The following is a 12,785-nucleotide window of genomic DNA, read 5'->3' on the forward strand; positions in this document are numbered from 1 at the left end:
CACTGACAGGATTTGATGGCCTTGTCTAAATGTAGTCACCCCTACAATCTCATTTCAACATTAGAATTAGGGGTTCAAACAGGTTGAGAAATCACCATTAAAAGTTAGGTTTTGGGGAAATGACTCTTTTCTCTACAGTCAAAGATGACCTTCTCATGAATTCTAGTAACAAGAGAAGAGCTAACTCTGACTTAATCTAGAGTACCTGTCTAAAGCAATGATATTAAATCTGTTTAATAGTGAATTCAGTGAGACTTGTTCCATTTGAAAATAACCTAGCTCTCCCTAAAATTATGGCCCATGAGACAAGAGTTGTCTTTTTTTCCACCTACTCTCTAGACTGCTTAGGATTTAGACTGGCTCCAAACAATTATATCTGCTGTGGGACACAAGGGTGAAATTAAAAGGCCAAAATTTTATCAAAATGTATCCAAATATTCTGGCAAGAAAATGTGGATCTCTGGAGGAGAATTCTCAGTGTCCCTGAGACATGCCATTGGTTTCTAGGGGAACTGATCTGCAGGGGAAGGAATGGGTTATTTTTTGCTTAAGCTGAAATACAAATCACAACAGAGTTAGACCATATGATCCATTGTGCCTAAATGGATCGAAAGAAAGAAGGAAAGGAGAGAAAGAAAGAAAGAAACCAGATGCAGCAAATGTAAATTCTAGTATTAATTTTAGCAGCTATTTATTTTTTTAAATATTTTATTCATTTATTCATGAGACACACACACACACACACACACACACACACACACACACACACACAGAGGCAGAGGGAGAAGCAGGCTCCATGCAGGGAGCCTGATGTGGGACTGGACCCCAGGACTCCAGGATCACGCCCTGGGCCAAAGGCAGGCGGCAAACCGCTGAGCCGCCCAGGGATCCCTCAGCAACTCTTTAAAAGAGGCTAAGCCAGTTTTATGCTACAAACATGTTTAAGCACCTGAGCTATACACTGTGGTAAGCTGAGAAGTAGAGAGAGTGAAGGGCATGAAAAGAATAATAATTTAATTCTATCCATATTTAACAAGTGCCATATCAGGGAGGTGCTGTGGGAAACACCCTACACAGGACCTGAGCCCCCGACTGGCCATGCAGTGATTTCCCTTTCCCTTTCACAGGAACACAGGAGGTTAACAGGTACTGTCCACATGCCCGCCCTGGGAGCTAGATTGCCCATCTGCAGAGAGGGAAGCAAAAGGAATGTCTGCAAAGCTGTGTAAGACCTTTTGTTAAGAAATCATGCCTGCTGCTGCTTTATATTTTTATAACTATTAAAGAAAAGCTTGTTTCTTTGTAGCTCAAATAAGGCGATCAGAAATTATAATCGCATGCTACCAGGAACACCCAGCTTCCTTCCAGGGGACTGTAAATAGAAGGAGGAGAACACCCTTTCTTTGTTGGACCTCCTAGTGGGCTCCCCTGTGGCCTTTAGCTACAGAGTGAGGACAAAACAGTTCTGCATTTTCCAAAGCAGTTTCACCCACCCTGAGGCCCAGAAGCAGAAGCAGAAGCCTGGAAGCTTGAAGAATGTCACCTGCAGCAGGGGGCTGCAAACATTGCAAAGGTAGTATTTAGTATGGAGGTTAAAGGGGAATAAAGGGAGAGTATAAGCCTTCTATACTTTTTTTTTTTTTTTAATGCTCTGCAATTTCTGTCTCATCAAGATTCAAAAGAATCCAAGGATAGGCTCACCCAGAGGCAGCACTTATAGTGATGAAGCATCTTCCAGGATCAGGAAGGGTTTATAAAAATCAGTCCTTGTCCTTAAGGCACTTTTCTTTCAGGGACAAAGTCAATAAACATCGAGCAATAAGGCTGGTAGATATATGAATTGAAAATCTAGTAATTAACAATAGCAATAACAATATAAAGCATAATTTGGTTAAATTGTTAAAAAAAAAGGAAAAAGGAAAAAGAAAAAGAAACATCATGCTATTAGAAGAAAAAGAAGAGAGGGGCCTAGGTGGCTCAGTTGTTTAAGTGACTGCCTTTGGCTCAGGTCATGATCTCAGGGTTCTGGGGTTCATCCCTGCCTCAGGCTTCCTGTTCAGTGGAGAGCTTTCGTGTTCTCTCACTATCTCTGTCTCTCTCTCTCTAATAAATAAATAAAATCTTTAAAAAATAGAAATTATTTATAAGACATTCAAAGGATAATCAGTGATAACTAAATATTGAAATTAAGATTTTTTGATCAATACTTAGATATTATCGCTGAGAGAACAAAAACTAGGAATGAAGTTCTGAAGGGGAAATAAAAAAAATGAACTAGTTATTTTCTAGCTAGGTCTTAGAGAATAACTGAGTAAGCTGGCTCCACAAGCTGGTGCTTTAGTTTGCTCATCTATAAGCCCAACATAGACGGAAAACAAGCCAGAAATAACCATTTCCTTCCTGTTTAATGGAGAATCCTAGGAGGGTGGCTGAATTGATCCCAACATGATGTTTCAAGCTCTTCAGCAGAGAAAGAGATGAATCATATTATTGTAAACAAGGTGCTTAAGGAGGCAAAATGTTATATTATACTAGTCTGTGCATCTGAGATAGGAAAAGAGATTATGCTGATGTATCCTGTTTCATATGAACAAGTTTGCATTATATAAGATTCTAGGATCTTTGGAAGTCTAAAATACACTTTATAGGCATAATACTTGAGACTATTTTCTTAATTTCAACAAAATTATGAGAAGATGTTTCATTCTAAGAAGACATTATGGGGGGGGGGGTGCCTGCATGGCTCAGTTGGTGAAGTGTCCAACTCTTGGTTTCTGCTCAGGTCATGATCTCAAGGTTGTGGGACTGAGTCCCACATGAGGGTCTGTGCTCAGTGCAGAGTCTGCTTCAGATTCTCTCTCCCTCTCCTCATTCACGATCTCTCTCTGTCAAATAAATAATAAAAAAAATTTTTTAAAGAAGACATGTAGATCAGGTGCTGGAGGTATAACAATAATGACGTTATTTCTGAACCTCAAGGAGATAACAGAAATATGGTAAAGCCACAAGCAAGATTCTATGGTAGGCATATGCTATAATGGATATAACTGCAGAGAAGATAAAGCAATGAAATCTTCAAAGGATTCAGAAAAAGAGTTTACCAAGAAGGCAATATTGGACCTGGATCATATAGACAGATTTTGCAGTACCCAGGTGATAGGCAAGGACAGACCAAGCATATAAAAGTACATGTAATAATGTTCAGACATTTAAGAAGAAGACACAGAATGGTAAAATGTTTTATCTAGCTGGAGCTTAGGTGGGGGTGAATTGGGTAGTAGTAGCTGAATAAAGAGCCAGTCGTCTTATTGCATGGATACCTTCTCTTTTATTTAATTTTTTTTTTTTTAGGGCTGCCAAGTGATTTTTTTCTGAGAATATCTGCATGTGGATTCCTTTAAATCATGATTTCTCAACTGCTCTACCCTGCTGCTAGATTGAAATGGTGTCCTACAAAGGTTACTATCTAAGGATCAAAGAGCATATAGTTATTTCCTCTATACATAGTTCACCTGACTTCATGGCTTATCCACATGCCTAATTCTGAAGTGATTAATTTGACACGCAGAGCCATAAACCCTTGAGTGCTAATGACTTGTACTACCTCCCAGGGGGTTTGTAACCACCTATTTACAACAGACTCTCCATTTAATACTTTAGCAAATATGAAAAACTAGTCACAACAAAGAGACAGGATACATAATTTTTGGACTTAAAAGTTTACACTTAATTTGGATAGAATAGAATGTTAATGTGGTCACCAGGAAGCTCAGCTTCCCTGCTCCTGAGCCATAACTGGCACACACATCTAGTATGAGGGGGCTCACAAAAACAGACCCTTCATCAAAAGGACTTTACATCAACACACTTGTAAATTAGCAAATTATAGAATTCCAGGATAATTCAATACATATTTATTGAGTGCATATTCTTTTCTAGGTGCTGCTGCAGGAGATAGAGACACAGCAGTGAGCAAAACAAAGTCACAGCCTTCCAAGGCTTGCATTTAAATGGAAGAGACTGGCAATAGGTACATACAGACATGCATATCTAAAACAGGGAAGGGGAATAGAGAGTGATGGCAATATTAATGCTATTGTATACTGAAGATGAGGGAAGGCCTCCACAGTTGGGTGATACTTTAGAGAAGATCTCAAGTGTGGGAATATGCCAAGCCCCAAGAACTAAGGTTGTTTATTGGGAGGTGCCTAAGGTGGTGGGGGGTGTGGGGGGCAGGGAAAGCAAAGAGGCTGGGGAAGCTGCAGCAAAGTCAGAGAGGGCAGGGTGCTAGTGGGTATCAGAGCAATAGCAAGGCCAAGATCATAGAGAGCCTTGTGGGTTTTGTTATGGACTCTGGATTTTGTTCAGAGTGAGATTTGGCTCCCACAGGAGCCATTGTGGGAGTTATGTGCAGAGAAAAAGCCTGGTCTGAGGTACGTTTTAAATGATCACTCTGGCTGCTGTGGAGACAAGAGATGGTGGGGACACAGAGTAGAAGCCTGAGACTCCTGCCATAATTTGGTGACAGGTGAGTGGCATTGTCTTGAGTGGTAACAGTGTGATATGTAGGAGGTGAAAGGTGGCTTGATTTTCAATCTGTTTTAAAGTCACCACGGCTTTTGGTCTGCTCTATCTTCTCTGTATCTTCAGCATTAGATCAGTACCAGACACATAGCAGTCAATTTTAAATATTTTTATAATATGGAGTGAAAGTAATGGTTGGTGGATTGGATGGGGCGTAAGAGAACAAACAGATTCAAGGATGACTTCAAGATTTAGGGCATGAACAACAGGAAAGTGGGGACTACATTTGTTGAGATGGTGAAAACTTTGGGAGAGCAAGTTGTGGGGTGGGAATTGAGAGTATAGTTTAGGCTGTTAGAAGTAGGTGGTAGATATAGATGTCTGAATTGAAGTTCATAGTACAGGTCAGAGATGAACACGTGGGAATCAACAAAATACAATATAAATCATATACATATATACATATATATATAATGGGATGATTTCACTCATGGAATAATGTAGATAAAGGAGAAAACTGGGATCCTTGGGAACACCACCATCTCACAGTATTAAGGATGATGGGTCACAAAGGAAGTCCAAGAAAGGGCAGCAAAGAGGAAGGAGGAGAAGCAGAGTGGCCACCTAGGGGAAAGAGAAGAGGACGTGTCAATAATGGGATGGGAGTCCTCCCCTGTGTAAATGCAGCCAGGGGCCCAGTGAGCAATGCTCAGGGCTGACACTGAACTAATCCCGTGGAGATTACTGCTAATCCCCACAATGGAGAATGGGAAGAACTGAGTAAAGACAACTTCAGTAAATTTTTTTTCCTATAAACGGGGGGGAGGGGGGAAGAAGAAGCAAGGTTGTAGCTGGAGGAGAGTGTGGGGTCAAGGGAAGGTTTAGTGAGGAAAAACCTGGTAATGTTAGAATGAGCTAGATAAATTCAAGGTCAGCTGACAATATAATACTTCACTGGCAATACAAACATTGAAATAATAATCCTTTGAATCTCATAATTCTGCTTTACTTCCTTATGTTCTTACAAAACAAAATGGATTAAAATACATGTGAGGACTGGATCCCTCCTGTAATACTTCTGATTGTGAACAGCATTCTTGCCTCTGCAATACCTTCTCTCTCCTTCCTCCTTCTTCCTTTTCATGTAGGTCAGAACTGGATAATCCAGCTGAGTGCATTTGACTACAACATTGCTCATCAGTCTTTGGCTCATTGCCGTTTAGCACTGGTACATCTTTGGCTTGGCTGCCTCCTTTGCTGGGGAAATGACCCATTCTCTGGACCTCCACCTCCATGTCCTTTCACTCAAAGAGGCAGAGGAGGGCTTTTCTTTGTTGCTACTACTTGACAGAAAGGAACCTCATAATTATCAGCCAGAATCAAAAGGCGGTGGTGGCTAAATTGTTACATAGTTTTACAGAATCTAGTATGAAGGATGAATTATTTAAAGCCACCAAAATTGCTATGAAAAATTTAAAAAGTCATGCTATTATTATTTCTGAAACACTGTCAGCAGAGACACCTAAGCATATTAATTGGAATGGCTCTACAAAATAAACTTATCATGCAAAAAAAAGCAATAAACCTTAGGATATTTGGGAAATTAGAATCTAATGAGAAAGCATCTTCAATTTAATTTATTTCACTGAAGCTTACCTTGTGCAAGGCGCTATGAGGGCTTATGAAATACGAAATAGTTCCATCATTAAGGAAAAACCAAAATCAAGAATCAAGTTATAATTATTTATAGCAACTCACAATATATGTACACCCCAAATTACTCTCCAAACACATCAAGCATTTTCATATTTAATCTTTACGCACAGTTATTCCAATTTCCTAAGGCATCCTTCCTCCAATTATCTGCCTTTGAAATCCTCATCCTTCAAGATCAGCTTTCTGGGGACTCTGGATCTTTGCAATAAGAATTAACACCTTCTTCCCATTTGGCAATTGGCCCATTTTCCTGCTAATATATATATGTCTGCTCAGTCCATCAGACTGTGACCATTTTGAAGATAGGCATTAGATTTTATTATCTCTAAATAAGCGCCTTGCCCTTAGTGTCTAGCCTGGGGCCTTGACCACAATAAGAATGAAGAATGTAGTACATTTTTGTAGAAATAAATTATTTCATAGATTATCACCCTGAGAATGCTCAATCAAAAATGAAAAGCCAATGTAATTACTGGAGTTTTGATAACATTGGCTAGAATTTATTGGACATAGTCTATGCCAGAAACTATTATATATATATATATGCTATATATAGTGAATATATAATATATAATATAATATATATAATACTGGATACTCCAATACTGGAGTCTTGATAACATTGGCTAGAATTTATTGGACATAGTCTATGCCAGAATATATGTAATATAATATATATAATACATAGTGAATATATAATATATAGTGTATATAATATATTATATATAATAGTGAATATATATATAATGTCTAATCCTCTAGTTTTGTCTGACTCAAAGTCTGTGCCTTTATCTACTATTCAAGCTACCCCAGCTGCACCCCATAGTCATCTGCACCCCCCTCATTTTGACAGACAGGAGGAGCTCATCAATTATTGAGTACCGCCCCCAACTCCACTCCCACCTCTGTGCCAGGCATGACACAATTGCACGTGTTTCCTTTCATTAGATGCTCAGGAAACTTCTACAGGAATGACCTAAAGAGGCTTAGAGAATGTAAGTAAATTTTCCAAGATAGCATGGCTAGAGGCAGCAGAGCTGAAATTTCTGCCCTGGGCTCTCCTCCTAACCAGGAGGCTGCAGTAAACCTTTTAGATGCTAATAGAGCTATGACAGAGACCCCATTGCTCACTGAACCCCCTTTGCCTTCCCAGGTTATTTTTGCTGCGCTGATGCCACCTCCTCTGCTCTCTTCCCACTTTCCTCTTCTGTTTTCCAATCCTGTGTCTGTAAGCTGTCGCCCCTTTATTGCTACCTCCCTTCCTGCAGCTCAGAGCTTCCCTTCTCTGGATGCAGAGGGAACCTGTCTCCCACAGACTTCTCAGGCACCCCTGGGCGAACCTCCAGGGGATTCAACTCAGAGGAGATTGTCCCTCCTGCACTACATACTTTTACCCCTTCCCTCCCAAGTCACAATTATACTGGAGCTTTCTCTGCACCCCCAGATTCTCCACCTCGCTTTAAACTGCTCTTCCGGGGATCCCTGGGTGGCTCAGCAGTTTGGCGCCTGCCTTTGGCCCAGGGCCTGATCCTGGAGTCCGGGGATGGAGTCCCGCGTTGGGCTCCCGGCATGGAGCCTGCTTCTCCCTCTGCCTGTGTCTCTGCCTCTCTCTATGTCTATCATAAATTAAAAAAAAAAAAAAAAATCTTTAAACTGCTCTTCCTGCCCATAGATCTCTCTAATTTTACTCTTGTAAGATTTGTCAAATCAAGTTGACAGAGGGATGCCTGGGTGGCTCAGCGATTGAGTGCCTTCCTTCAGCTCAGAGCATCCTGGTCTGAGGATCAAGTCCCTGCATCAGGCTCCCCATAGGGAGCCTGCTTCTCCCTCTGCCTGTGTCTCTGCCTCTCTCTGTGTGTCTCTCATGAATCAATAAATAAAGTCTTAAAAAAAAATCAAGTTCACAGAGGCTGCCCCTCCCACTATCTGTCTTTCTGCAGGGGGCTCATAGGGAGATTGGGTAGGAATTAGTCCTGGTGAAGAATTATTGCCTCCATCCACAGGAGGACTCCTAAACTGCCAATAGCGGAAAGAACTGAAAGCAGGTAGCAGGGACTAATTTAATGCCTCAGATCAGAAAAAGAAGTGGGATTTCAGACAAGGGTTAGGCAGGACCTGCCCCAAGGTTAAGTGAGCTTGATCTGGTGAGATAATAGCAGGGGAGGAAAAGGGGTGAGTCACTATTTGCTAGTTGTGAAGGTGGATGACCAAAAGAATGGCACAATATGTGTCAAGGCCAAGAGAGAGGTGAACTGAGTCATACTGAATGGAAAAGATCACTGAAGCGGGGAGATGCTCCTGTGTGAGAGAATAACCTTTGCACCCTCTCTGGTTGCCAAACAAGGAATTTAAAACATCAGTGACAATCCCCAGTATCACAGATAAGAGATTAAAGCACAAAGCCAGTCCAGTATATTTTATGTAGTGTGTTGTCATTAAATTGACCAAGCCATTATATTGTACATTGACAATCACATTTATGCTAATGAATCTCCACATTTTTGAAATCTTTCTTAAACTGAAAAATGATTAAGATATTTAAATACCAAGACATAGTCAACACAAAAGGCAAAACAAGTTTGTTCCATGTGACCACAGTTCAACCCTTGGGTGAATGAACTGCCCAGTGAGCTTCCAGCAGGCCAGGCTTTCAGAAGTTACATTGTGTGTCATTTATATGAAAGATCCCTTCTTTGGGCACCTGGGGGGCTCAGTCGCTTAAGCATCTGCCTTCAGCTCAGTTTATGATCCCAGGGTCCTGGGATTGAGTCCCACATAGTCCCACATGGGACTCCCTGCTCAGAGGGAGTCTGCTTCTCCCTCTCTCTCTCTCTCTGCCCCTTCTTGTGCTGGCTCTCTTGCATGTTCTCTGTCTCTGTCTCTCAAATAAAAAAAAAATCTTATTTTAAAAAAAAAGTTTATTTTTTTGAGAGAGAGAGAGAGAGTTGGGGGAGGGGCAGAGGAAAGGGGGGAGAATCTTAAGTAGATTCCATACCCAGTGCAGAGCTTGACTTAGGGGCGCCATCTCATGACCCTGAGATCATGACCTGAGCTGGAATCAATAGTCCAACACTTAATGGACTGAGCCACCCAGGCACCCCAAAAAATCCTTTCTTTAAGCCTATTCTTACTTTTCTTCTGCTTCAGAAAGTCTCAGCTTTTTTTTTTTTTTTAATGCTTTTCTGTGGTGCTGAATGGGATTCATTTGAATCAACACTAGAGAACACCTGTGAAGTGAAGGATGTTTGTATCTCTGGCAACTATTCAGACAACATCTGCCTGCAGGTTTGGGGCTTAGTGGAATTTTTCACAATTCTTCCCTCTCACAGCTCAGACTGTGGTGGTTTCCTCTCTTCTTGATCAGCTCAGTAGCACTCTATATTTCAGTGCCTTTTCTCTGTGACGAGTCTGGAATGAAATTCAACATTCTCTTTGTTCCACTGCCTCCTCTCATTCCTCCCTGTCTCTGGCGGTGTCTCTACTGCTTCTCTGATGGTCCTGTGGATGAAGTGCCTCCCTCAGAAGCACTGGGAGCTTTTCTAGCAGCACTTAATTACCACCAATGTAATTTTACATTAATTTGCCTCTTTTATCCACTAGACTGTGAGTCTCCTGAGAGCAGGAACTAGACCTTTTATCTTTGTATCCTCTATAGCTATACCAGTGCCTGTCCTATAGGAGGTATTCAATAAACATTTATGATTATTTAGAAGTCTGGAGGGAAAGGCTATTTTATTTATTGATTGATTGATTGATTGATTGATTGATTGGGAAAGGCTTTAGAAAGAGTTGTCCCCTGTCATTTTATTCACCTTGGGATATGGACAAAGTATTTCACCTTTTTCAACTTGTTTCCTTGTGTTAAATATAATAAGACCATTTTCTTCTAATTATTTTACTAATCGAGCTGAAGCCATGTAAAGTGTTTTATAGCTTGTAAAGCATATACACATGCATATGTTACTGTGTTAACTCTAAGGTTTGGTGTTGAAAATTATATGGAGGATATTTCAAACCAGTGGTTCTCAATTGAGAGTGATTTTACCCTCTTGGGGACATTTGGTAATATCTGGAGGCATATTGCTTGTCATATCTGGGTGGGGAGGGGTGTTGGCTACTGGCATCTAGTGGATCGGTTCCAGGGCTGCTGTTAAACATACACAGTGCATTGAAAAGCCCCTACAGCAAAGAATCGTTGTCAGTAACACCAAGGTTCAAGCTTAAAAACATATGATGCGTAAAACACTTCCTTTGATATCTTCGCCACTAGACAAGTGTCTGAGTTTTAGCTTTTCATAAATCAATAGGGACCATCATGTTAATGTACTTAAATGACTGGAATAATGCCTTATCTTTCACAATATAAATGTGTTTGCCTACCTTTTCTCTGGTCTTTTAGAAACAGTAATCTAAATATGGGAGAAACTTCTGGTGTTCTCTACTTCCAGGCACACAGTAGATTTATATTTTTCTAATTCCTTTTTTTTTTATTTTTTTATTTTTCTAATTCCTATATATATATATATATATATATATATGAATATATATGAATATATTTATTGGATAAAAATATATATTAAAAATATATAAAATAATATATATTATATATTCATATATATGAATATATAAGTCTGTCTATATATACATATATATATACAAAGTAGATTTATATTCTTCTAATTCATATATATATGAATATATATATATAGACAGGCTTTCATGGCTAGTACTCACCAATGCCTTGTCAACAGAAGTAAAATGTGTCACTTCAGGGCCAAACCATTTAATAGCTGGAACAAGACTGTTCAGTCCTCTCATGTGATTATAGAAGCAGCAGTTGATATGGTGACACCATAATGTGGAAGCAGCCTGGATCCCAAGTATCATGAGGTGGACAGCTGCCTGGAGCCTCACTCAGATCCACATCAGATACCACATGAGCAAAAAATAAATGTGCTCTAGGATAAGACACTGAGGTTTGAGGGTTTCTTGTTAATGAAGCTTAACTTAGACTTACCTGACCACCACACTGACGAAAGAGAAAGCAATATTGGTTGCATTGACATTTTATATTCAACTTGAACAATTCCTGGCATGGAATAGGCCTCAATAAATATGTTAAGGTAGAATTGGTGGGGAGAGAAAAAGGAAATTATTGACCTAGTTTCTTGCTTTTCAGACTATGTCTATCCAATTATGACAACTCTGCTGGTACTGGCCTCATGGTTTTGTTTTTAAAGGTTCTGGAGTTTGGAAATTTTGACTAAATCATTTTGTTATGTATCATCCTTCAACTGCTAACACATATTTAACTAGTATGTAGCAAATCTTGAAACCCTCTTGATATTTTTATGAACTCAAAATACCATAACCACATATGTTGGACGATGCACCTGCTGAGACTTCATGGTCTTTGCTATAAGCAAACTCCTAGGTAAATTAGTCTTGAGTTCAGGACTTCTGTCACTGTTCAGCAGGATTGAATTTGCAAAGCTTGCCCTCTTGTGGCCAAAGAGTTCCAATCCACAAATTGTTTTACCTGAAATAATAGAGAATAGCCTACTTACCTTTGAAGCTACTAGCTGATGAACGGTGGAATCAGCAGCACTGCAGAGTGAAAAGCAGGGACACTGGAACAAGATGTCTGCGTTTGTGTCTGGGACCTACTATCTGTGTCATCTGGGGCCCATTCCCTCATCTGTAAAGTATGAAGAGTGAAAGTACCCATATTAGAAGGCTGTTCAATTAAAGGTGTTAATACATGTATAGGACTTAAAATAATATTTTTCACAGAGCAAGTGTTCAAATCAGGTAGATTAACCTGGTCTACAGTGACTCTGAATTAGTATCTGCACACAACTTTCTCAAAGTATTACATACATTTACTAGACAAGCAGTTATATTCTTCAAGGGGTTATATGTTTTACCAACTAAACGTTTCAAAATATACTCAAAACAGGTAAATTTAACAGTTTAAAAATGTGACATAATCTATGTTGAGATGTGCCTTTCAACTCCTGTCTTTGAAAAAATCTCTATCAAACAGTGAAGACATTCCCATCAAGACATTTGGATTGTTTTTTAAACATTAAGATTTGTAAATATACATTCACAAATTATATTCTTAAATGGTTCTGAGAAAAGATACATTTGTTAAATCTTTTTTATTCCTGTCTAAAATTTCCAGGTAATTAAATAAACATTATAATGACAAATTTAGATGTGAAAATCATATTGCAGGTAAAAAAAAAAAGCAGATAATTTATTTTAAAAAGGCCATTGGTTGATTCAAAGAGGATTTTCAATTCACTATAGGAATCAATCATAAAATTGATTTCCATCCATTTTCTGGAAGATGATGTCAATCAGTTCTGTAAAAAAAATGGTTAAAAGTGCATCCTGCCCCCACACAATAGTAGGGCCTCCATACCAAGTATGCAACACAAAGTATAATCTCCTTCAAAATGAGATGTTATAATTATATTTGGCTCTTTGATCTCATGAATATTAGATCATCCTGCACAATGTAGAAACAGAAGGCAATA

At 39.4% G+C, this 12,785-nt stretch overlaps 1 long non-coding RNA gene across 3 annotated transcripts in view; it reads right to left on the minus strand.

The window, feature by feature from the left end:
- LOC140633832 (uncharacterized) overlaps nt 1-12,785 on the minus strand; it is a 55,821-nt gene that overhangs the window by 29,069 nt on the left and 13,967 nt on the right. For all 3 annotated transcript variants that reach the window (XR_012031424.1, XR_012031425.1, XR_012031423.1), the window contains exon 3: nt 11,808-11,938. This is a non-coding gene — a long non-coding RNA (uncharacterized lncRNA). The remainder of the gene's footprint in view (nt 1-11,807; nt 11,939-12,785) is intronic.

This window comes from Canis lupus, chromosome 1 (genome assembly GCF_048164855.1).
Source record: "Canis lupus baileyi chromosome 1, mCanLup2.hap1, whole genome shotgun sequence".
NCBI lineage: Eukaryota > Metazoa > Chordata > Mammalia > Carnivora > Canidae > Canis > Canis lupus.